We start from the raw sequence: 21,964 nt of genomic DNA on the forward strand, positions 1-21,964 counted from the left end.
ATGGAAAGTCGATGTTCCATATGTGGTGGTTATTAGGTATTAACTAATTAGGCATTAACCTAGTTAGGTTTTTGGTATTAGTATCAGTGGTATCATGAATGTTCTTATTTTTATTCCTTAAACATCCCCCAAACATGATTCTTTAACAATAGTCTAGATAAAATAATGAATTAGGAACATTTACAAACTAGTCAATATAAAGATTAAAAGATTATAAATAGGCAATATAAGATTGAGAATTTTTACTATTTCAAAGGAAAAAAGAAAAAATATTCTAAAAACAAATATGAGCATCTTTTACAGAGGGAACTAGAGGGAGTTATAAGTTGACCGAATTTGAACAAGTTTCATGTGACTACCAAGCTGTCCACTGATATTCATTTCCTAGAGACTACTAAATTGTTCCATACTTCTGGAAAAAAATCATTTAAACTCCCTTTTCATTATGTATACTGCCTTTGAGAGACCAGGGACCTTCCTAAAGAGACATTCAGTGTGGGACTAAAACCATTTGAACCATTGACAGAGTGAAAATGGCTTATATTAATGCAAAATGAGACATTACTGTAAATGTTAAAGACTTTTTAGAAGACTTTTCATAATATCTTGAAGTTATCCATATCTATTCTAGTCATGCAAAACTTTAAATTTAGTACTTTCTTAGGGCAGTCAGTAATATGCTGTAGTTAGTCACACATGAATTAGTAACTAGTGTCACTGGAAAATCAATGTGAACTAAGCTTTTTGTGAAATTTCAACACAATTCATATAGGTGTTTTGAGCCACTTATTCTCTAGTTGCATTTAGTATCATTTGTTCAAAATACACAGAAGGAAGAACATTCTTATTGAGTTAAAGGCCTATGTTTCCCAAAGTGTATAAAATATCATTGCTTTACTAATCTTATCCATATCTTAATTTAGAGACAAAAAATATTTTAAAAATTCAAACAAAGCATTTTGTACTTCAGCTCTAATAAAATCTGTGCATTTTTTATTATATTTGCAAATTATACAAACATTGTTAATGCTGAAGATATTTAAATGTATAAGACAGAATAAAACTGTATTTTCTTAAATTTATTAAGTTTGATGATTTAAACCAATGATTAAATGCTTTTAAATACTGATAATTACATACAAGGATATTTTTGTATGCACAATAAAACTGCACAAATATACTTGAATACACCAAATATGATTTGACATCCTTTTTTTAATGTTTGGACTTTTAATGTAGAAGGAGAAGTATTTTATTAGTGTTTGATAAAAGACTCTTGTTTGGAGAACATAGGCAGTGATTCTACCTAATAAAATGTCTGAATTCTCCACTGGACCTTCTCCTAGATTTTTTTTCCAAAAATTGCTTTATCAATATAGTTCATGTATTTTCAACTAAGAGACAACTATTAAAATTACCCTACTATTGAGTCCTTGATTCATTCATCCATTTATTAATTCCAACCTCTATGGAGTTTTTACCCTGTGCAAATCACACGATTTCTGCTCACCTGGAACATTTTATTTTTGTAAAGAAAACTGCTTTATAAATATCAAAATGATAACGTTATAGCATAATAACCACATTAAGGTACAGAGAAAGCTGTTTAGGAATGCCTGGGGGGAGGGGAAGGAATCCTTAGAAGGAAGGAATAATTTCAATTATGAGATTCAGAATTTCATAAAAATAGTGACGTTTGAGCAGGGGCTCAAAAGATAACTGGGGTTCCATCAATGGAGTCAAAGGAATGGCATCAGCCAAGGCAGAGATCTGGGGGAATGCAGAGCATTTCACATGGGCTGATTAGGCTGTTTACTCAGGGACAGAGTGTGAGATAATTTGGAAAAAAATTTGCAAAGTTCTTGTATGCCAAGTTACAAAGTTTAAACTTGGTTTATACTTAACTAGTTTGTTACTACTCTGCCTCATATTGAAATATATTTTCTTTCACTTATAAAAATGTTTAAACTAGAATAAAATAAATTAACAGAAATGTAAAGGGAAATACTAGCACTCCACTTGATAGGGTTATGAGCAAGGACATGAAAGAATAATATAGAATTGAAATAAAGAACATCTGGTAGTGGTATGGACAGAGAGCAATGGGTTACAGGAGGTGGATTCTAGAGGCCTTGACCCTTGTTTTCCTCACTTCTATTTGGAAAAGTATTGATGTACTTATTGGACTACTATGGACCTAACCAGGTTTCTTTGGGCCGAGAGCACTCAGTGTGGAAACAAAAAAGGCAATGATAGAGGCATTGCAAAAAAATAAATTCAGAATAACTTGCATATTGAAGGACCTTAAGCAATTAAAGTAATTGAGGCCAAAGAAATATATGCCAAATTTGCTTGAGCAATAAGATGAACAAATATTTTGCCTTTCTAAAAAAAAGAAAAAAAAAAAAAGCAGTTTCCTATTCAGGCTTCCACAGACATAGAGACTGTCATGTCAGCCTTTATCTTGTTTCTTGGGAACCCCCAGCCATCATATAAAAGGTCGGACTTGCTGGAGAGACCTTGAGCTTGCACTGAGATAGAGGGAGCCCAGGTGAGCCCATCCCAGTCACCAGATGAATACCAGCAACTGGAGCATAATAATCACCCAGATGATGCCTCAGTGATGTGCCTGTGTGAATTCCTGACCCACAAAAGCATGGTGTTGCTTTGAGCCGCTAAGTGTTGTATAATGTATTACACAGACACAGATGAGTAGAAAAGCCTACTTCCCCAAATTTTGTATAAGAAGGGTCATCCTACTTCCCAGAACTTTATATAAAATGAATTAAAGGATTCATTTATCAAATAATAAATATGGAGTTTTATAATAGATGCTAGGATCATGCAAATGAAAAAAAAAGATATAAAGTCTATTCTCTAGAGGTCACAATCCAGTACAATAGAAAGGGAAATTAATAAAATAAGTGGATAGGATAACTTTAGCCATATCAGAAGTTTGCAGAGAGTAGCTGGGCAGAAAAAGAAAATACCATGAATGTAGAAAAAGCAAAGGAAAACAGATTCCATCATTTAAAACGCTCATTGGTTAGGTGAACATGCAAACTATAAATAAGATTTTCAAAAGCAAACTTTCACATACATTTAAGGTCACAAACAAATGAGGGAATTTTTGAGTCCTTTAGAAAAAAGAAAAATTAACTTGGAATTTAAGATAGCAGAAACTTTCCTCGGTGTCAGGAGTTACCCAATATCATCATAGAGAGTTCATTTATTGGTCCTATACCAATTTTTCCAGAAGAAAGACATTTTTCATGGGAAAGGAATTCTTCCTCTTTGTTCAATTCTTTTGTGACCAATATATATATGTATATTTCAGTGTAGAGGTGGTAGTTATGGAATTAGATACTAGTTTTCTTCCTTCTTGTTATGTTTTAGACAGGTGGTGAAATAAGCTCACCAGTTTTTCCTAAAACTATTTGTTGAATCTAAATCGGCCCGTCGATATTCTTAGTCCACTCATTTATTTGTCCTGTACAGTTCTTCCATATGTGTTGACAGAAGGAGTGACTCTCAGCCTCCTGCATCCCAATTATCCTATCTCCATCTTCCTCATTTTCCAAAAGCTGGTCCCATTTGCACTCTCAGTTCTACTCCACAAGAAAGACCAATTATGACCAATTCTGAAGAACTTAAGCACTGCCTGACAGTCTAATGTTTGAGTAGGCTTTCTATGATAATTTGTCTTTGGGAGCAGTGGCCCATAGCTGACTTTTTGGCCCCATTTTGTTCCCCTAACCTTTCTCACTGCTAACCCAACCAAGATATGGCCAATATTGAGTAGCAGATATTACAAGTGACTGAAAGCCACCTCCTTCTTCCCTAAGACTCCTATTAAGAGAGTACTTCTCCACCCATTTCTGAAGTCAGACCTTCCTCCTTGTATAACAAACTATATGTGACTCTACTTTTTGTCCCTTTTGCCTAGTTCCATATTTTGTTTTTCCTCAGTCATCTAATACTTAAATCTGTTCTTAAGAAGGACAGAGGAAATGACAAGAGAGCACCACTCCCACCCCTGATTAAATGAAAGTGGCACGCAATCTTTTCATTAAGGAGTAGATCACCCATATAATTCTGATTCTTCTTTGACCTTTATTGTCTAGTTAATGTGAAACAAGATTTTCAGAACTGAATAAAACACAGTCAAAACAATATACTTATGCAGGTAGACATTTCTTCCTTAAGTATATCCCCTCTGTTCCATATCTTGTAATACTGCAGGGAAACTTCCTTGTCAACAATCTGTACATCTTCTTGCCAAAGTCATTTTCTCCAGTTCCTGACAAGAAGCCATAATATTACAAGAATGTTCATAGAGTATAATAAAATCCATTTTCCTTCACTACCCATGTAAAGGAGACTGTTTTTGCATTGGAAATTATTAATCTCTGAACCTCAACTTCTTTTTTGGAGATATAAAGTCACTCATGCATTTTTGGGAAGGTACATTCTGTCCTCTTTCTCGGGCCATGTCTTGCATGCTGGGGGTGGGAGTAGATTCAAATTTCTCCATTCTTCATTGCCAATGTATTCTGGAATAACCTCATTCAGAGTGATTCAACCATCTTCTGGATCCTAAGGCCTCTCTGAGAGCTGTTCAAAGTGCTATGACATTTTTGGGAGAGTAGTAATTATTTTTAAAAGTAAGTACAAGACTTCATAGAGGAGGAAAAGACCTCATGGAGGTAACACTAAGGTTAAACTTTTAAAAGATAAGTAGAAGTGTGCTGGGTAAGAAACAGTAGAAAAGGAATACCCACCGAGGAAAGAGCTTAAGGAAAGAAACAAAGTTTTGCAATAGCATACAGTAATATGGAAGGGAACACCTTTACAGTGCCCTGGGGAAGGGGAAAGCAATGAGATTTGAAAGTGAGATTTGGGACAGAGCAGGAAGGATCCTGAATAACATGATAAGGTTATTTGCTTTTATGTAGGCAATAGGAAAAAGGTAAGTAACAGGTTCTTTCCCACTCTTCTGGATTCCTGGAAGATCTCCAGTTTGGAAAGTTGCCTGAGATAATTAGCATGATAACAAGTAGAATCTTAGAAAAGAAATCAAAAGACAAGTCTTTATGTAAAGGATGCCAACAGGGGCTCTGCGGGAAAGCTATCACTTGTATAAATAGAGATACCCAGAGCCACTTTTTTTTAAGATTTTATTTATTTATTTGAGAGAGAGAGAATGAGAGAGAGAGAGCACGAGAGGGAAGAGGGCCAGAGGGAGAAGTCGACTCCCCACCGAGCAGGGAGCCCGATGCGGGACTCGATCCCGGGACTCCAGGATCATGACCCGAGCTGAAGGCAGTCGCTCAACCAACTGAGCCACCCAGGCGCCCCCCCAGAGCCACTTTTAAGAGTACCAAATCCTATATTTGATTTGCACTGGAAGAACTTCAGAGAGGAAATGGAAGTTTGGGAAAATGACTTGTGTAGGAGCCAAACCTGTTACATACTCCCTAAATTGATACTACTGGCTTAAGCACAGGGACAGTGAAAGTGGCAGAGTTAACAACTTTGTGGCAATAGATATAATGGAATGGGAATGTTGAATAGGAACAGGAGGGTGGCCTGGAAAGGGGGCTGTGAGGACAAATTTTGCATAACATTACATAGGCAAATAGATGGACAGGGAACAATAGTACGAATTAGGAAGCACTCAAAAGCCCCAAATGCTTTTGCCAAGCATATTTGCCCTTGTTTAACCAAATGCATGTTAACAATTGTTCAGCTTAAACAAACTTGAAAATACAACCAAAAGGACAGGGGGAAAAAAAAAAAAAACCTTCTTTCAGAAATTGGCTCTAAGCTTGTTTTTTTAGAGATGTCTTTGTTATAAAGCAGGAAGACACATTTCTCAGAGTTTTTCAGCACCAGTTTTCTTTTTCTTTATAATCAGATGTTCTATCATTAAATTCTGGCTGATTACCTTGGGGCAAAAATATGTGTCATGTTTGCCTCTTGGATTTTGTTTAGCTCAAACGCACTATGCTTTATGTTTTTCAAGTGGATGTTAGAGTTAGGTCTGACTTGTATAGAGTTTTGATCTACTTCATAACAGCTTTCTTTTCTACCTTCTGTTAAATCTGAGGATTGTGTCTAATGGAAAAGCCACAGAAAACCACACTGAAAGCAAAATGAAAAACAAAACAGAACAAAAACATACCTTTGACTTTTACTTATTACCATCAGTCCCTACACACCACTCAGTTATACTCTTAGTCCTAATAGGCTTCCAGCAATAAAATTAACATTTCAAAACCCAGAACCTATTACTGCAGTTTAGTAGTATTGCCCAACATTTCTCAGGGTCCAAATCCTACAAAATGGATGGGAGGTAATTTTGAAAAAATAAAATAAAATTTCCCCTCTCTTTGCTGATGAAGATATTTCTAAGCAAGGATATAACATGATTTTCTAGGTGGTAAAAATCTAATGTGTTTTCTGCCTTTAAATTAAGGTAACAATTTGGCACTCACAAAGTAATCTTGGCCATGTATCTAAAAACAAAAACCAAAACCCTTGTAGCTGCCAGGTGTCTAATTTTCTGCTTGTCACATCCACGCGAATGAACTAGAAAGCGAGGCTGTGTGAATAACCTCTGCAAGCCCAGTTTGTTCTTCAGTTAAGTTGGAAATTAACATGGCCCTCCCAGCCTTCTAGACTTCTATGTGTTTTCAAATTCAGTTAATATACAATGAAAAACCAAAGCGCCCCAAAGCCAACAGGGTATTAGGCTCTTTGGCCTTTAACCAGAGAATGTAGATCACATTAATGTACAGTTGTCCTTATAGGTTCTAGCTATAGAAGATGAGTGCATCAGGTGAATAGTGCAATAATGATTTCTAACATAATCATATGTATGCCAATTAGTGAATTGTGCCAATTTTCCACCAATTCAGTTAATAATTTAATAACAGGCTGTGTGTAAATGGACAGTCATGCCCTTAGTCATCTCTGAAGGGAAATAACTTGATTTAAAGGGAATATGTCTGCCTCCCATTCCAAATATAATAGGCACAATGACAAATCAATTGGCAGAAACTAAGGAATTATATATATATTGTCCTGTTAAATGCTCATAAGACTGTGAAGTATTTTTAATTAAAAAACATAGATAAAGACCTTGACACTCTTTATAGTGACTTGCCTAAGTTTTTAACTATTAACTGAGTGAATTCAACTTCCAAAGTCCCTTCTTCAGTTGCTACCATGATTTGGTGACCTGAAAATAGGATGAAAGGCTGCCTACTATTTAAAGAAGAATGCTAGAAGCCCCAAACAAACAAGAGTGTAAAATATAAAAACCACTAAGCAGACAATTCATTTTGAATAAATAATTGTAAAATGGGGAAAATGGCAATGCCAAGGCCACAAAAGTACCAGAATAATTTACTTAACCAGGCAAGAGGAAAGTAAGCAAACTAAAAAAGGTTGTGATTATCAAACGCCGATTCTACTGAAATTTGAGCAGACCCTGATTTACTAACATTTGCAGAAATCTGAACAAACAAGACAAATCAGATTAATAATTAATGCACAATTGACAAAAATCATTAGGCTGCAGAGCTGTTCCCATTAATTGCAGATCCCATGTGACATTCACCATATTACCACTCATACCAATGTAGATATGAGCAAACTGTGAGCTGCCGACAATGGGGAAGCTGCAACACAGATCAATGCTGTCATTATGAAGACAAAACCAGCACACCAAAATGCTTTCCTCCCACTGTCTAACATCATCCATATTGATGTTTTCTGTCAATATATAATAATACACTGTCACACTTGATGGGACAGGAGGAACAGATTACAGAGAAATTGCCCTGGAATATATTTTTATACATTGTTTCTCTGGAACGGTATAATCAAAACAATTATTGATTCAGGAACTTTGATTGCTTGTCCCTACAAGCTGCATGAAGCATGACAGGAGAAGTTACATATTTTTATTCACTTTACCATTGTGTTTAAAAGTGTTGGTTAAAAGAAAAATCTAGAACTTATTCTGCTCACACTCTCCCTTTGCTTCCACTGACACAGGTTGTAGCAATTCTTGATTTCTCACTCTCTCTTAGCAAACACCAAAGTCTCCATCTCCAAAGTCTAGTCCCAAATGAGCTTACTCTCTTCACCCATTCACCCACCCTCGTCTGAGGCACCGTCATGTTTTGCCTGGTCCTGAGTTACTGCCCTAATCTCCTAACACATTTCCCTCTGGCCCAAGTGAGATTATTAAAATTGTAGTCACTTATCATCAATCCTCTGTTCAAAACTTGCCAGTTGTTTCTCCTATTGCTCAGAGCAAAAACCAATGCCTCTAATGAGATGCAATTAGCTCCTCAAACTCAAACCCAATGCTCCACTGCCCTTGTGATCTCATCTGCTGCTACCCTCCACCCTTCCTTATACAGCTCAACAGCCTCATGGGCCCACTGGACCTTCTTAAGACACCGCAGGGAACACTTCTGCATCAGGATATCTTTATGTACATAGCCCACCACTTGGAAAGGCCGCATTCTCCGTGAGCCCTCCTTTATATCTGTACTTGTCGTCCTTGTTTTTCTTGTCTCTTTTCTGCTTTACTTTTCTATAGCAATTGTTAAAAATATTCTATACATTAACTTATATATAAGCTTTATCAAGGCACTGATTTTTGTGGGAGGAGGGAGTATTTTTCTTTTTTTTTTCAAGATTTTATTTATTTGCCAGAGAGAGAGAGAGAGAGAGAGAGAGGCACAAGCAGGGAGAGCGGCAGGCAGAGGGAGAAGCAGGCTTCCTGCAGAGCAGGGAGCCCGATGCGGGACTCGAACCCAGGACCCTGGGATCATGACCTGAGCTGAAGGCAGACGTTTAACCATCTGAGCCACCCAGGTGTCCCAAGGGAGTATTTTTTTTCTACTATTGGTATTCTCAGCAACTAGAACAGTCCTTGACACATGGTACCCTCTCAATAAGTAGTTTTCTCAATGAGTAAATGAATCACTCGATCAAGACAAACATATATCAGAGCACGAATAATCTAAAACACTAAATATGAAAGCTTAGGTTAAAAAACAAAAATTCTCACTTTCATTTCATCTATGAAAGTAAACTTCATGTCATGTCAGCCATTAAACAAGTAATTACTGGGTTGACTATGTTACTTATATCTTTCCATTTACCAAAGCAAATCACTGTTGCAGATCTCAGTGAAATTGGTGAGAGGCTTTAGTATTTTTTTTTTTTCTTGAGAAAGAGAGAGCGCACAAGACGGGGAGAGGGGCAGAGGGGTACAGGGAGAGGGAGAGAGAGAATCTCCCACCTAGTGTGGAGCTTGACACAGGGCTCAGTCTCACAACCCTGAGATCATGACCTGAGCCAAAACCAAGATTTGGTGTTTAACCCACTGAGCCACCCAGACACCCAGGGCTTTAGTATTCCTAATTGTTTATTCAGAGATTTATTCTCTATTTAGTATAAATAAATGGAAATATAAAGGGTTAAAAACTTAAGATTGAAAGTCTAAGAGCCACATCCAATTGGAAATCAATGTGAAATACAGAGAAACATGTCTGACATTACATGGGGAATTATGTGATAGAATTCAATGTATGCACAGATCTTTAGGAATAAGTCTATTAGTAAATTGAAGTATACCTGGACCTAAACCCATTTTGTTTGTTTATATAAGCAAGAGGGCATATGAAGTTATTGTAATAAGTCCTAGAGGTTGAAAAAGTGATATGTAACTCCTGTTTAAGGGGACCAGTATATCTCTACAGTGATATCTAAATATCAGGGACCACAGTAATCTTAAGTAACTTGTGCTTGGTCATTGGGATGGTTAATTTCATATCTCACTTTGGCTGGGCCATGGTCCCCAGATATGTAGTAAAACATTATCCTGGATGATTCCGTGAGGTTGTTTTTGGATGAGAGTGATATTTAAATCAGTGGACTTTGAATAAAACAAATTACTCTTCATAGTGCAGGTGGGCCTCACTGTATCAGTTGAAGGCCTGAAGAAAACAAAAGACTGACTTCCCCTAAGCAAGAGGAAATCGTACCAGCAGACAGCCTTCAGACTTCAAATTGCTACCTTGTCTTTCGTGGATCTCCAGCTTGACATCCTTCAGACTTGAACCACAGATTTTGAACTTGCCAGCCTCCATAACTGTGGATCAAGTCCTTAAAATCCATCAACCAATCTCTCTCTCTCAATAGATAGATAGATAGATAGACAGACAGACAGACACATATGTATTCTGTTTCTCTGGCAAACCCTAACACAATTATTATTGGAAATATAAGTATTTTAATCAATATACTAGTGAAGAAGAGATATTAAAAATTTAAGCATTATGAGATAGGAGTTAAGATTATAGATTCCAAAGCCAGACTACCTAATTCTAAAGTTTATCTTCATTATGTTTAAGCTTGAATTTCCATTATCTCTAAAATGGGGAAAATATTGGTGACTCTGATGTATAGATATCATCAAGATTAAGTAAATCTGTATAAAGTATACATACGCACTTTAAAAGGAACCCGGCACTATATGACTCCTAGCTACTTTAATAATTATTTTCTCAGAGATGGAAAAGATTATAGAGCTCACCCAGTCCAAATCCATCAAAGACAAGTAAAGTAAATTAGACCCCAAACCTTATGCTCAGGATCAAAGAGCTGATGAATGGACTCAGACCAAAACCCAGGTCATCTCATTTGAGTCTTGCTGCCTTAACTGCACTCATATATCAACATTAATTACTGTATTCAACATGATAAGTATGAGGAAATGGGATATAAGACACACATGTCTTTTTCCTTTTATTTATTTATTTTTACAGTTTTATTTAAGTAATCTGTACACCCCTCATGGGGCTCAAACTTATAACCCTGAGATCAAGAGTCATACACTCTTCCAACTGAGCCAGCAAGGTGCCCTGACTATTTCCTGTTAGATATAACTGCTGTAGATGATAAAATAAACACGTGTCCATTGCTGAAATTTTGGAAATCCATAAAGCACAAAGATTATCTGCAGTACTTCCACCTATATATATAATTTAATATTCCTTATTTTACAAATAGAGATTATATATACTGTTTTGTTCTTTTAATTTACTACTATATTTCAAAATTTTTCAAGTTTTTAATTATCATTTTATATTTTCACAAAAAGTACATTTTATGTGACACCTATTTCTTAAGATGTTTTCAATAAAAAAAGATGTTTTCAATAATGTATACTTCCAGTTTTGAAAGAATTTCTTTTTCTTTTTTTTCTTTTTAGAGAGTAGGAGAGAGAAAGAGAGAGAGGTTTGGGGAGGAGCAGAGGGAGAGGGAGAGAGTGAATCTTAAGCAGGCTCTACTCCTAGCGTAGAGCCGGATGTGGGATTCACTCTCACGACCCTGAGATCATGATCTGAGCCAAAATCAAGAGTCAGACACTTAACTGATTGAGCCACCCAGGCACCCCAGGATTTCTAATTCTAGACACATCATGATTCAAATGGGTCATTAGAATTGGAAACACTGCCACATTTTCTCTGTACCTATGATGACAAACACATGGCCATGCTAATGGTAGATACCTGAAAAAATGCTTGTTAAATCAATAAAAGGTCTTTCTCTTCACTGAATCAGCATTCATTGCAATTGCAGTATTGCATATTTAATTAGTTAATGGAATTAGTGATCTTAATTCCTAAATAAAGACATATAATTGAAGTCAATTGTCAATTGGAATTTCTTCATTCTTATACTAATTTATATGTAATGATTGGTTCATAATGTTTGAGCACATTTTCCTTCAATTTTGTCTCTGTCATATGCCAGAATTGGTTTTTTGAAAGTTACTTTCTTAATGACTTCCAACTAATTCCTTCACAATAGTTACATTTAAGTGATTAAAAAATGAAATAAGCATGTTTAAGCATAGCCACTTTTTTCACTGCAGATGTTTTAAAAGTTCTAATCATAGATAATTACTATAATTAATGGATTTTTTTTGATGCAACAATTTTTTTCAGACTTTGTATGTATTATTTTATCTCTGATTTTCTCTCTAGAGAGGTCTGAAATTTAACTGTATTATAGGTTTTTGTAAAATGGGTTTTTTGCTTTTAATCAAAATACAGCAAGTGTCCAGATGGTTGGGCTAAAGAAAAGCCTACGAAAGTCTCATTTGTGTTCCTAACTGGTGGATTTAACAAAAATTAAACAGCAAAGCTTTCTAATTGTGATACTAATATATTTTCTTTCTTACAAATAAACTCACCAAAACCACTGTTAAAATGATCTTCTTAAGAATACAAAATTGTATATACTTTATTTTCTAAAATCTGCTCTTTGGAACTAAATAAAAAAGAAGATATATTAAATTATTAACAAGTATTTGTTCTATATAAGGAATTATAGTTCATTTCTCCCTACTTTTATTTGTGGGTATTTTCAGTTTCTTTATTAAAGTATATGATTTTATATGGATACTATAAAATATTTTTATTTGCACTCCTTTTTTTTATATGCTCTCAATTTAGTGTCCAAATCTTTAAGAACTCTTAGAGGAAAAAAAAAAGCATCCATTGATTTCAGCAGGCCAGGTACTGAATAAGAGCTTGACTATTAACACCGTAACATTTCATCATCACAATACCGCTTGTTATGGATGTTATTGTGCTTTTTCTTTAATTTATTTATTGTTCTGTTAATCACCATATATTACATCATTAGTTTTTGATGTAGTGTTCCATGATTCATTGTTTGTGCATAACACCCAGTGGTCCACGCAGAACATGCCTTCTTTAATACCCATCACCAGGCTAACCCATCCCCCTACCCTCCTCCCCTCTAGAACCCTCAGTTTGTTTTTCAGAGTCCATCGTCTGTCATGGTTCATCTCCCCCTCTGACTTACTCCCCTTAATTCTTCCCCTCCTGCTATTTCTTCTTTTTCTTTTTCCTTAACATATGATAGATTATTTGTTTCAGAAGAACAGATCTGTGATTCAACAGTCTTGCACAATTCACAGTGCTCACCATAGCACATACCCTCCCCAATGTCTATCACCCAGGCACCCTATCCCTCCCACCCCCCACCACTCCAGCAACACTCAGTTTGTTTCCTGAGATTAAGAATTCCTCATATAAGTGAGGTCATAGGATACATGTCTTTCTCTGATTGACTTATTTCACTCAGCATAACACCCTCCAGTTCCATCCACATCGTTGCAAATGGCAAGATCTCATTCCTTTTTATGGCTGCATAATATTCCATTGTGTATATATACCACTTCTTCTTTATCCATTCATCTGTCGATGGACATCTTGGCTCTTTCCACAGTTTGGCTATTGTGGACATTGCTGCTATAAACATGGGGGTGCACGTACCGTTCGGATCCCTACATTTGTATCTTTGTGGTAAATACCCAGTAGTGCAAATGCTGGATCGTATGGTAGCTCTATTTTCAACTGTTTGAGGAACCTCCATACTGTTTTCCAGAGGGGTTGCACCAGCTTGCATTCCCACCAACAGTGTAGGAGGGTTCCCCTTTCTCCACATCCCCGCCAACATCTGTCGTTCTCTGACTTGTTAATTTTAGCCATTCTGACGGGTGTGAGGTGGTATCTCATTGAGGTTTTGATTTGGATTTCCCTGATGCCGAGCAATGTTGAGCACTTTTTCATGTGTTGTTGGCCATTTGGATGTCTTCTTTGGAAAATTGTCTGTTCATGTATTCTGCCCATTTCTTGATTGGATTATTTGTTCTTTGGGTGTTGAGTTTGATAAGTTCTTTATAGATTTTGGATCTTAGCCCTTTATCTGATATGTCATTGCAAATATTTTCCCCATTCTGTCGGTTGTCTTTTGGTTTTGTGGACTGTTTCTTTTGCTGGGCAAAAGCTTTTTATCTTGATGAAGTCCCAATAGTTCATTTTTGCCTTTGCTTCCCTTGCCTTTGGCGATGTTTCTAGGAAGAAGTTGCTGTGGCTGAGGTCGAAGAGGTTGCTACCTGTGTTCTCCTTTAGGATTTTGATGGACTCCTGTCTCACGTTTAGGTCTTTCAACCATTTGGAGTCTATTTTGTGTGTGGTGTGGTCCACTTTCATTCTTCTGCATGTGGCTGTCCAATTTTCCCAACACCATTTGTTGAAGAGACTGTCTTTTTGCCATTGGACATTCTTTCCTGCTTTGTCAAAGATTAGTTGACCATGGAGTTGAGAGTCCATTTCTGGGCTCTCGATTCTGTTCCATTGATCTATGTGTCTGTTTTTGTGCCAATACCATATTGTCTTGATGATGACAGCTTTGTAAAAGAGCTGGAAGTCCGGAATTGTGATGCCGCCAGCTTTGGTTTTCTTTTTCAATATTCCTCTGGCTATTCGGGGTCTCTTCTGGTTCCATACAAATTTTAGGAATATTTGTTCCATTTCTTTGAAAAAAGTGGATGGTATTTTGATGGGGATTGCATTCAATGTGTAGATTGCTCTAGGTAGCACTGACATCTTCACAATGTTGGTTCTCCCAATCCATGAGCATGGAACGTTTTTCCATTTCTTTGTCTTCTTCAATTTCTCTCATGAGTATTTCATAGTTTCCTGAGTACAGATCCTTTGCCTCTTTGGTTAAATTTATTCCTAGGTATCTTATGGTTTTGGGTGCAATTGTCAATGGGATCGACTCCTTGATTTGTCTCTCTTCTGTCTTGTTGGTGTATAGGACTGCAACTGATTTCTGCACATTGATTTTATACCCTGCTACTTTACTGAATTCCTGTATGAGTTCTATCAGTTTTGGGGTGGAGTCTCTTGGGTTTTCCACATACAGTATCGTATCATCTGCAAAGAGTGAGAGTTTGACTTCCTCTTTGCCGATTTGGATGCCTTTGATTTCTTTTTGTTGTCTGATTGTTGTGACTTGGACTTCTAATGTTATGTTGAATAGCAGTGGTGAGAGTGGACATCCCTGCTGCATTCCTGACCTTAGGGGAAAAGCTCTCAGCTTTTCCCCATTGAGAATGATATTCGCTGTAGGTTTTTCATAGATGGCTTTTATGATATTGAGGTATGTACCCTCTATCCCTATACTCTGAAGAGTTTTGATCAAGAAAGATGCTGTACTTTGTCAAATGCTTTTTCTGCATCTATTGAGAGGATCATATGATTCTTGTTCTTTCTTTTGTTGATGTATTGTATCACATTGATTGATATGCGGATGTTGAACCATCCTTGCAGCCCAGGGATAAATCCCACTTGATCGTGGTGAATAATCCTTCCAATGTACTGTTGGATCCTATTGACTAGTATTTTGGTGAGAATTTTTGCATCCATGTTCATCAAGGATATTGGTCTGTAATTCTCCTTTTTGATGGGGTCTTTGTCTGGTTTGGGGATCAAGGTAATGCTGGCCTCATAAAATGAGTTTGGAAGTTTTCCTTCCATTTCTATTTTTTGGAACAGTTCCAGGAGAATAGGTATTAATTCTTCTTTAAATGTCTGAAAGAATTCCCCTGAGAAGCCATCTGGCCCTGGGCTTTTGTTTCTTGGGAGATTTGTGATGACTGCTTCAATTTCCTTAGTGGTTATAGGTCTGTTCAGGTTTTCTATTTCTTCCTGGTTCAATTTTGGTAGTTGATACATCTCTAGGAATGCACCCATTTCTTCCAAGTTATCTAATTTGCTGGCAAAGAGTTGCTCATAATATGTTCTTAGAATTGTTTGTATTTCTTTGGTGTTGGTTGTGATCTCTCCTCTTTCATTTATGATTTTGTTGATTTGGGTCATTTCTCTTTTCTTTTTGATAAGTCTGGCCAGGGGTTTATCAATCTTGTTAATTCTTTCAAAGAACAAGCTCCTAGTTTCGTTGATCTGTTCTACTGTTCTTTTGGTTTCTAGTTCATTGATTTCTGCTCTGATCCTTATTATTTCTCTTCTCCTGCTGGGTTTAGGCTTTACTTGCTGTTTTTTCTCTAGCTCCTTTAGCTGTACAGTTAGGTTGTGTTTGAGACCTTTCTTGTTTCTTGAGAAAGGCTTGTATTGCTATATACTTTCCTCTCAGGACTGCCTTTGCTGTATCCCAAAGATTTTGAACAGTTGTGTTTTCATTTTCATTGGTTTCCATGAATTTTTTTAATTCTTCTTTAATTTCCTGGTTGACCCATTCATTCTTTAGTAGGATGCTCTTTAGCCTCCATATTTTTGAGTTCTTTCTGACTTTCCTCTTGTGATTGAGTTCTAGTTTCAAAGCACTGTGGTCTGAAAATATGCAGGGAATAATCCCAATCTTTGGTAGCGGTTGAGACCTGATTTGTGACCTAGGATGTGATCAATTCTGGAGAATGTTCCATGGGCACTAGAGAAGAATGTGTATTCTGTTGCTTTGGGATGGAATGGTCTGAAAATGTCTGTGAAGTCCATTTGGTACAGTATGTCATCTAAAGTCTTAATTTCCTTGTTGATCTTTTGCTTAGATGATCAGTCCATTTCAGTCAGGGGGGTGTTAAAGTCCCCCACTATTATTGTATTGTTATCAATGGGTTTCTTCACTTTTGTTATTAATTGCCTTATATAATTGGCTGCTCCCACGTTCGGGGCATAGATATTTACAATTGTTAGATCTTCTTGTTGGATAGACCCTTTAAGTAGGATATAGTGTCCTTCCTCATCTCTTATTACAGTCTTTGTTTTAAAATCTTATTTGTCTGATATAAGGATTGCCACCCCAGCTTTCTTTTGGTGTCCATTAGCATGGTAAATGGTTTTTAATCCCCTCACTTTCAATCTGGGGGTGTCTTTGGGTCTAAAATGAGTCTCTTGCAGACAGCATATTGATGGGTCTTGTTTTTTAATCCAATCTGATAGCCTGTGTCTTTTGATTGGGGCATTAGCCCATTTACTTTCAGGGTAACTATTGAATGGCATGAATTTAGTGCAATGTGTGAATTGAATACACATGCAATAGTGCAATAGTGAATTACAATACAATGTGTATTGCCTGTAAGGTGACTGTTACTGTATATTGTCTGTGTTCCTTTCTGATCTATGCTGCTTTTAGGCTCTTTCTTTGCTTAGAGGACCCCTTTCAATATTTCTTGGAGGGCTGGTTTCGTGTTTGCGAATTCCTTTAGTTTTTGTTTATCCTGGGAGCTTTTTATCTCTCCTTCTATTTTCAATGACAGCCTAGCTGGATATGGTATTCTTGTCTGCATATTTTTCTCATTTAGTGCTCTGAAGATATCTTGCCTGTACTTCCTGGCTCGCCAGGTCTCTGTGGATAGGTCTGTTACCAATTTAATATTACTACCATTGTAGTTTACATATCTCTTCTCCCGAGCTGCTTTCAGGATTTTCTTTGTCTCTGAGACTCATAAGTTTTACTATTAGATGTCAGAGTGTTGACCTATTATTATTGATTTTGAGAGGGGTTCTCTGTGCCTCCTGGATTTTGATGCCTATTTCCTTCCCCACATTAGGGAAGTTCTCTGCTATTATTTGCTCCAATATACCTTCTGCCCCTCTCTCTCTTTCTTCTTCTTCTGGGATCCCAATTATTCTAATGTTGTTTCGTCTTATCGAATCACTTATCTCTCGAATTCTGCCCTTGTGATCCTGTAGTTGTTTCTCTCTCTTTTTCTCAGCCTCTTTATTTTCCATCATTTGGCCTTCTATATCACTGATTCTCTCTTCTGCCTCATTTATCCTAGCAGTTAGTGCCCCCATTTTTGATTGCACCTCATCAATATCCTTTTTGATTTTGACTTGGTTGGATTTTAGTTCTTTTATTTCTCCAGAAAGGGTTTCTCTAATAACTTCCACGCTTTTTTCAGGCCCAGCTAGTGTCTTTAAAGTCATGATTCTGAACTCTAGGTCCGACATCGTACTAACGTCCGTATTGAGTAGGTCCCTGGCTGACGGTACTACCTCTTGTTCTTTTTGCTGAGGTGATTTTTTTCATCTTGTCATTTTGTCCAGAGGAGAATAGATGAATGAGAGAACAAAATGCTAACAGGTTAACAACGTCCCCAGCAAATATACTGTTTACAAATCAGAAAAGACCTGAAACCAGGGGAAAAGAAAGGGAAAGAAAGAAAAAAGAAAGAGAAAAAAAAAAAAGATAAAAACAAAAACAGAACAATACAAAAAAAGGAGAATATGATCAAATATGATCAGGCTAATGCATAAATCAGTGCCACACACTAGATTTTGGGCATATTTTGGTCTGTTTGAAAAAAGTGCCTCCTAAAATTTTAAAGGAAGAAAGACATATATGTATAAAATAAGGGTTGATATAATGAAGGGACGGAAGATGACTGTAAAGATGAAAATTATAAAAGATTTTATAAAAGGAATTGAAAAGATAAGTTGTTTGAAAGAAGAAAGAAGATGATTTAAAAAAAAAGAAAAAAGAAAAAAGGGAGAGAATGTGATCAGGCAAAATACTAGAACAAAGCCATACACTAGTGATTTAGGGTATATTTTGATCTGTTAGAAGAAACTGTATCTCAAAATTTTAAAGAGAGAACAATTTATATATATATATATATATATGCCAAAAATAAGGGTAACTACTATGAAGGGATAAAATATGACTCTAAAAATGAAAAATAAAAAATGTTTTTTTTAAAAAAGGGATTGATAAGATGTTGGTTGAAAAAGGGAAAAAGAAAAAATTTAAAAAAAGAGTTAAAAAAATTAACTTTGATGAACTAATGAATCATGGTAAAAAAGCCATGAATTCTATGTGCAGTATTCCCCTAGCGCTGGAGTTCTCCCATTCTCCTTGATCGGTAAACTTGGTCTTGGCTTGCTGGCTGTTCGTGCTGATCTTCTGGGGGAGGGGCCTGTTGCTGTGGTTTCCAAACGTCTTTGCCGGAGGCTGAATTGCCCAGCCCTTGTCGGTCCGGGCTAATCAAGCTGCTTGGGTTTGCTCTCAGGAGCTTTTGTTCCCCTGCAAGCTCTCGGTACAGCTTTGGAGGACCAGGGTGAAAATGGTGGCCTCCCAATCTCCACCTGGAGGAGCTGAGAGCTCGGGGCCCTGCTCCTCAGTGCGCCCCAGAGAAAAGCAGTCACTCCTGTCTCCCCGGTCTCCAGCCGCACTCCGTGCTCACCCAGCCTGTGACCGAGTATTTCTATCTCTGGCACCCGACCCCGTGTGGAGTCTCCAAACCCAGCAGATCCCTGCAGTGCATTCCCACGCTGCTCCTCCCCAGGGAGGGAGGGGGGTCTCCCTAGCTCTGCCGCTTGTTGGGTCCCTGCTGGAGGAGCAGTGGCCCGACTGGGCCGCGGATCACAGTTTATGGCAACCCCGAGCTGAGAGCCCACGCTTCGGCTCCGTCTCTGCAGCCGGCTTCCCCGCTCCGATAGCTGGGAGCTCTGCCGCACTCAGGCACCCCTGGTCTTTCTGTGACCCCGAGGGTCCTGAGACCACACTGTCCCACGAGGGTTCCACCCCCCGCTTAGCCCCTGGAACGACGTCTCTCAGTGGAGCCGACTTCTAAAAGGTCCGATTTTGTGCTCCGCGGCTCTATCACTTGCCAGAAGCGGCCGACGGAGGCCCCCTCCCCCGCCGTCTATCCTCCCGAATATCACCTCGGATTCACTTCTCCGCACGTCCTACCTTCCAGTAAGTGGTCGCTTCTCTGTTCAGAGAGTTGTTGCTACTCTCCTCTTCGATCTTCTGTTGAGTTCGTAGGTGTTCAGAATGGTTTGATCCCTATTCAGCTAAATTCCTGAGACCAGACGAAATCTAGGTCTCCTACTCCTCCGCCATCTTGCTCCGCCCCCGGATGTTATTGTGCTTTTACAAGCAGCAAGCCTGGCTTTTCTTTTTGGGTGATTCTGATTCTAAAGCCTATGCTCTTTCAAATTTAACAAAATAGCTTCCCAGGAGGTATTAAAGCATGCTTTTTGGTTGTTATTTGTTTGTTTATTTGTTTTTAATGATAGCTGAGGAGGGTATATTTTGGAGAAGCCCAAGCAAAATAATTCTTATTCTGGAAGTTGTTGCTGTGATATTTTATCCTATTTATAAGCTAACAAACTAGCCAGTCACATATTCATAGCTGCTGGTAGAAGACACAAGAATCTTGGGTCAGAGATAGAAGTCTTTAGTACCCATGGCACAAAAGGCAGCATAAACAGCTTATTTGTTCCCCTTGCTCTAGAGGAATGACATAGATGGACACAGAAGGATACCTGCAGGTGCTCTCAGGAGAGGAGCCCTAAGCTTTGGGGACCAGTTCTTTTAAAATGGTCAGCAATCAGGTCTTTTTTTTTTTTTTTTTTTTTGCTTCAGTGGGAAATACTATCTCTGTCTTCCAGGGCTGTTAACTTTACAAACATCATTGACAAGATATTCAGAACAAAGTGCAGTTAGGACCTGACTTGCAAGATGCACAGAAAATAGGAAACCATGAAGAATTGTCTCTTAATATTCATCCTTTGTTTCTACACTCTCTTGGCTTCTGATGAAATTTCCATGATTATACTATTCTGCTGGCCACTCTGATTAATCTGGACAACAGAGGCTTGGGACTATATCTGTTCAATTTTTCTATACAGCCATTAATTAAGTTTACAATCAACAGGACAATGATCAGCAAGATGAGGTTAACCTGAAGTATTGACCTCATCCATGGCCTAGGGACAGAAAATAAGTCAGTTTAGCAGTTTTCTTAAATCATCATAGCCTACCTTCAAAAGCCAGGTGACTTGTCCTTAAGTTTTTACATTGATACTACCCTTGGTCCAAAAATTAATCCAGGTAAACAGGAATTAGTGGTAAATGTGCAGATTCTGCTTTAGCCTGAAGGGAGGAAACGTAGGGCAATTCTATCATTCATAAGAGCCCTGTTCAGTGGGCTGAGTTGGATCCGAATGCTTTCTAGAGCTGAGGTGGTATTACTATTCTCTTAAGCTAAAGTCAGAAACAAATTTGGACCACGTTTTCTAATTGAATGAACCTCTTTGTAGAAGTACATGACCACAAGGTCTGTATAAATAGTGAGTCTGTTTTGCCTCTGGGAGATCTTTACAGTTATCTGAATATTGCATGATCTACTGCTGTTGTTTCTTTAAATACTTGAAGGTATCTTATGAGCACCTCTAAGGTGAAAGTTACTGTGTTTTAGGGAAGACTGCAAGTTGATGCCTGACATCAGAGGGGCACGCATGTCTCGGCCAAAAAGTGTTGTTTACAATTGTTGAAGCCCTCCTATTGTGACCTTCATCAGTCTGTGGGCACAGGTTGACATTACTTCCAATGTATTCTCTTGGCTAGCTGTTAGTCCTTACAATTGATAGTTAAAATAATTGAGTTAAATTCTTGTTTGAAGGGACTGAGTGTGGTTGTTCAATCTGTCCTGTTTCATCCATACCACAAGCCAAAAGGCATTCCTTTGCCCCATGAAATGACTGAGTGATGGCTATAGGAGTGGGCATAGAAGACATCTAAAGGTACTGAAAGGTGTTTTGCAAGGAGGTACAAGAGCTGGGGCCATCCCCCAACCTTTCCTATTGACTTCTCAGTAAAGTTAAGGGGAATTACAGTCAAATCATGGTTAGAGAAATCTATCAGAGGATGATTCCCAAACCACTTTCATGCTCAATGATTTACTAGAAAGACCACAGGACTCAGAAAAACTATTATACTCAAAGTTATGGCTTATTACAGTGAAAAGATGTCAATTTAAGATCAGAAAAGGGAAAAGGCCCATTGAACAAAACCAAGCACAAGCTTTCAAAAGTCCTCTCCGAATGGGGTTTCACGAACACACACTTAATTCTCCTAACAAAGTTGTCTAACAACATTCGTGAAGTGCTGCCATTCGAGAAAGTTAAACCAAGCCTTGATGTCCACAGTTTTTCCTGGGGATCCTGGAAAGGTACATCAGGTGGAATCAGCCCAATTTTGCAGGGGCTCACAAATCCAGCATGCAATGGTAGCCCTTGCATCAGAA

General features: G+C 37.8%; 1 pseudogene; it reads right to left on the reverse strand.

Annotated features, from left to right (window-relative positions):
- The window catches only part of LOC114208388 (acyloxyacyl hydrolase pseudogene), a 35,826-nt pseudogene extending 27,286 nt beyond the window's left edge, over positions 1-8,540 (reverse strand).
- Between the last annotated feature and the right edge of the window lie 13,424 nt (positions 8,541-21,964).

The sequence above is a fragment of the Eumetopias jubatus genome, unplaced genomic scaffold (assembly GCF_037043125.1).
Source record: "Eumetopias jubatus isolate StellerSeaLion01/CBP00866 unplaced genomic scaffold, mEumJub1_p1.0 scaffold_4, whole genome shotgun sequence".
NCBI classification, from domain to species: Eukaryota; Metazoa; Chordata; class Mammalia; order Carnivora; family Otariidae; genus Eumetopias; species Eumetopias jubatus.